The following is a 5,319-nucleotide window of genomic DNA, read 5'->3' on the forward strand; positions in this document are numbered from 1 at the left end:
CTATTATACCCCTATGAAGTAAATTACGATTATACCCCTATGTGATGTATGATTGTTTGAGCATGCCATATTTATCGTATGTACACTTATATTATGCTGCATTGCATGGGGTGGGATATATATTTATTATTGGAGGAAGTGTACTGCAAGGCTACAAGCCTATTACTGGCAGCTCTACTGCGACTACTGATAGTGCTGAATCCGATACTTTATTCTGGGTGGGTTGATTTATTCCCCACATGGAGTGTAGGGCTGGACAGAGTGGAGTGTAGACGATGGTTGGGTAGGATCCTTTTATGCATTATTGATATTGTACTGAATTGGGCTAAGGCCCACACTGATAATGCTACTGTTATGGGCTTAAGCCCAGACTATTCAACACTGTTCGTGTGACTGTTTATTAAGTAGGGATTACGCACTAAGTTTCATACTCACCTTTGCTACTTATCTATGCAGGTAATCCTTAGGTGGGTCGGTGCTGCGAGGGACTCGGAGACGGCCACACCACTATTTATAATTTCATTATAAATTTTGGTAGAGTAACTTTATTTGGGGGTATTTTATGTAATAAGGCCATTTTAAGTTTCTATTTTTAATTGGGGGTTTTATTTATAATTATTATCATAGGATGCGAGTTTTCAAAAACAAAAGTAAAAGATTTTCAACTATCAAGCTACGTAACCCGATATAAAAGCTTCCGCAACAACAATGTTTCTAAGTAATATAAAACCTAGTATAAGGCATGTTTTACTATAAGAACCTGTGCTTTGGCAAGTGGAGTAAACAAGTTGGTTTTACAAAAGAATCGCAAGCAAGACTATTTACACAAACGAGCTTTTCAAATAAGACTGTGTTTTTTCAAAACCCACCTCAATGTGACATCACAGATGATGCCCTAACGTCTAGGCTGGGTTTGGGGTGTTACAATCACACTATCCGTCTTTTGATTTTTGGTATTTTACAGCTTGTGGCTTGGTTTTATGGCATGTATAGGCTATGGTCTTTTTGATATGGTTTTTTTTTAGAAATGTATATGGTCGCTTGAAATGGCTTATTAATGATTTTGGTTGATGGTTATAATGTGGCCTTATGTTTTGGCATGGTTGGTATAAAATGTGTATTTGGCTTATGTTATGTATTATTGTTTTGGCTTGGAATGAAAATATGGTAATAATGTGGTTTCAGAAATGGCATGTATGGTATGATTTATAGATGATGAATTGATATGTTTGAGAGGCATAATTTAGTTGATGGTAAGGTGATGAAAATACATTTAGAAGTTATGTGAGGTTGGTGATTTTGGCATAATGATTTGGTATATTATGAAAATGGAATTGAGTAGTTGAAATGGTTGAGGCTAGATGGCATAATATCTGTATGAATTGGCATATTTTGGCTACCTATATATGCATTGAAATGGTATATTTTGGTTTCTTTATGTGCATAAGAAAAAGTGGCTTTACAAATGACCTATTTTTTCCACATAGGCAGAGACAAGGGCATGTGTTCAGCCGTGTACGACACACGGTCATGCTCCACGGTCGTGTGTCCTCTGGGGTACCCTTTCGAATTAAATTCAGTATACCCTATAGATTTGGCACGGTCTAGACACACGGGTGTGTCTACTGGTCGTGTGTGGTACACGAGCTGACACATGGGCATGTGGTCAGCCGTGTGACCCAAGTCAGTAACCCCTCTAGTTTTCCCACAGCCATAGCATACGGGCGTGTCCTCGGCCGTGTGGTACAAGTCAGTATGTATACCCTATTTTCACATGGGCGTGTCTGGTGACCATGTGAGGCACACGACTGGATCACACGAGTGTGTGACCCATATATGTTTGAAAATTTTCTAAGTTTCTCAAAGTTTACAAACGTTATCGGTTTAGTCCCAAACCACTTCTAAGCATGTTTTAAGGTCTCGTAAAGCTTTACAAGGGACATTGTGAATGATTTGAATGGATTTTGAGTATGAATGTATAACTGTATGCGAATGAGGTGTGTAATCTTGTAATGCCTTTACCCCTATTCCAGTGATGGATACGAGTTAGAGGTGTTACATTCAGCCACTTAATCCATCCCTTTAGTCTCAAGTTCAACTCTTTTTTGAAATAATATACTTAAGACTATTTATGATCCATGTAAATGTAACACTTCTCACCATACAGATAATGCCTCTAGATTTTAAATTAAAAATACCACAGTTGCGAACTCCAGATCATGAGTCGTTTAGTTGTACTCATTGATAAACACCAAATTATACATATCTACACCCTAAACACTTAGCATGTTTATGGATGATTATTACTAGATTTGTGGATTTTGGTGCTCTTAATCCGGTTATTTCATGTTTTGTACTTAGGAAAGCACCAAGAGTCGAAAGGAGCCAAAAAAGAGCTAAAAAGGGATAAAAACGAACCAAATAGAGAAGATGGCACGACCTAAGCCTTGCCACACGGGCATCTCACACGCCCGTGGCCTTCGGGGGTGTCGACCAAGGTTTTCACAATTCACACAGCCTGGCCATTGAGCTCACACGGCCGTGTGCAATTTAATGGATCTAACACGGCCTGGTAATCACGTCACACGGCCGTGGCACACGGGCATGTCCCTTTTTCAAATAGTTGTATTTTACACGGAAAAGGTACTTAGGGAGGAAGAAAGCCAATCTAAAGCTTATATAAACACCCTAAGTGTGACCTAGAAGAAGGCCGCTCTTTCCAGAACTTTTCTTGAATACAGAACCACACGCCGGGAATTACTTGAAGGAAGCCAGACGATCCATCTCAAAAGCCGGAGCTACTCCAAGACTGAAGATCTCTCTCTAAATTCCTTCAGGGGTTTTAGAGTTTTCTTCATGTTTTGTTATTTTTATACTTTTGAGATGTACTCTTATTTTATTATGAACTAAACCCCTTAGATACCTAAGGGGGATAAAACCTATGATGGATCTTGTTATTATTATCTAAACTGTATGATAAATACTTGATTTGTTCTTCATTATGTGTTCTTAATGCTTGAGTTAATATTCCGGGTATTAATTGATGATTTAATGTGCTTATGCAGAGGAGCAATAGACCCTTCCCAAGAGTAGATCTAGCATAATTAAGCGGAGTTGATCAAACGCCTGGAAATAGGGTTACGAGATTTTGCCGGATTAGGGTGAAACCTAATAAGGGGATCCATAGATCGAGTTAATGCAACCCTAGAGTGTTAACTGGGGAAAAGTCTCGGTTATTCAATCTAGGGATTAGACGTTATTAGTCTTGAATAGGGATAATAACTTAACTTAGGGATCTTTACGGAACAAGTCAAGTGAATAAATCGTCCGGTTCAGAGTCAGATAACAAGTGAAATCTAGGTGGATTCCTCCTTGGGTGTCGTCTTTATTAATTGCTTTTCTTCAAGTCTTTTTCCAAATTTTCTCTTTGCCTTAATTAAATTAGTTAATTGGTTTAGATAATTAGTTTAATAAACAAACCCTTTTATTTCTAGGTTAGATAATAAGAAGATAGTTATTACTAGTACTTTTGGTTCCCTTGGGTACGATATCCCGGTCTTACCATTACTATACTATTGTTCGATAGGTGCGCTTGCCTTTTCGTTGTGATAATAGTTAGTCTAGGTTTGATCTTCATTATAAATATTTATTACTTGTTACGAATCACGCGATCAAGTTTTTTGCGCCGTTGCCGGGAAACTTGAAATATTAGGAACACTGAATTTTTATTACTTTAGCCATTTATTTTTCTTGCAATTTTATTTTATTTTATTATTTAATAATTTACTTTTTCTCTCTCTTGGCAGGTTTTTTATAGTTTATGACTAGAAGAAACCCGTCAAGACCATCACTCTTTGATGAAGAAATTGATCGTACAATTCGCAAAAATCAAAGATAAATAAGGCGTAGTTTATGCTACACGGAGAAGAGCGAGAAGACAATACTCAAACCCTAATTGAAGAGATGGCCGAAAATCCAGGCGATTAGCTGCCTCCTGCAACCGCAGCTAATCAAAATCCTGCTCCACGTACTATGTATGATTATGCTAAATCTTCTTTAACAGGAACTGAGTCTAGTATAGTTAGACCAGCTATTGCTGCGAATAATTTCGAACTAAAACCTAACACAATTCAGATGATACAACAGTTTGTTCAGTTTGATGGTTTGCAGGATGAGGATCCCAACACGCATTTGGAAATTTTTCTTGAATTTTGTGATACATTCAAAATCAATGGCATTTCTGATGATGCCATTCGTCTTCGGTTATTTCCCTTTTCACTGAGAAACAAAGCTAAAAGTGGTTGAACTCGTTACCACGAGGGTTACTTGGGAACAAATGACCGAGAAATTTTTACTAAAATATTTTCTGCCGACTAAAACGGCTAAATTGCGTAATGATATCTCTTCTTTTGTGCAGATGGATTTAGAAACACTTTACGATGCATGGGAGAGATACAAGGACTTACTGAGAAGGTGCCCTCACCATGGGTTACCGCTTTGGCTGCAAGTTCAAACGTTCTACAATGGTGTGAATCCCTCAACAAGATAAATGATTGACGCAGCTGCTGGCGAAAGCATCAACAATAAAACACCAGAAGATGCCTATGAATTCATAGAGGAGATGTCACTGAACAACTATCAGTGGCAAGTTATGAGGACAAAGCCAACGAAAATAGCCGGCGTCTATAACATCGATTCAGTCACCATGCTCTCTAATTAGGTAGAACTTCTCAATAAAAAGATTGACAGTTTACTTGGTTCTACGCAGATACATCCCGTAATGAGGTGTGACTCAAGCGGAGGAGGTGTACATACAGAATACCAATCCTTCAATCCTACAATTGAAGAGGAACAAGTCAACTATATTGGTAACAATAACTTTAGATCTCAAAATAATCCATACAGTAACACTTATAATGCAGGTTGGAGGAACCAGCCAAATTTTTCCTGGGCAGGTCAAGGAAATCCAAAGCCACAAAATCCTCAGGGTTTTCAACAACCACCTTATCAACAAAAGAAAAAACCAAACCTTGAAGAGATACTTTCTAAATTCATCTTGGTGTCAGAAACCCGTTTCTAAAATACCGAGACAACACTTAAGAATCAACAAGCATCGATCCAAGGACTCGAAACTCAGATAGGCCAGCTGTCCAAACTAATCTCTGAACAACCACAAGGTAGCCTACCAAGTAATACTGAACCTAATCCGAGGGAACATCTCAATGCAATTAGCACTCAAAATAAGGAAGGATTCATTGCACCTGAACCAGAATTACAGTAAGACAACACGATGAACAAAGGACAAGAAGAAGTAAACAA

At 38.1% G+C, this 5,319-nt stretch overlaps 1 non-coding gene across 1 annotated transcript; it reads right to left on the reverse strand.

Moving 5' to 3' along the window:
- Nucleotides 1-4,384: 4,384 nt before the first annotated feature.
- On the reverse strand, nt 4,385-4,491 carry LOC121225858 (small nucleolar RNA R71). Its single transcript, XR_005923766.1, has one exon. It is a non-coding gene; the product is annotated as a small nucleolar RNA R71 (small nucleolar RNA).
- Between the last annotated feature and the right edge of the window lie 828 nt (nt 4,492-5,319).

Source organism: Gossypium hirsutum, chromosome A03 (assembly GCF_007990345.1).
Source record: "Gossypium hirsutum isolate 1008001.06 chromosome A03, Gossypium_hirsutum_v2.1, whole genome shotgun sequence".
In the NCBI taxonomy this organism is placed as follows: domain Eukaryota; kingdom Viridiplantae; phylum Streptophyta; class Magnoliopsida; order Malvales; family Malvaceae; genus Gossypium; species Gossypium hirsutum.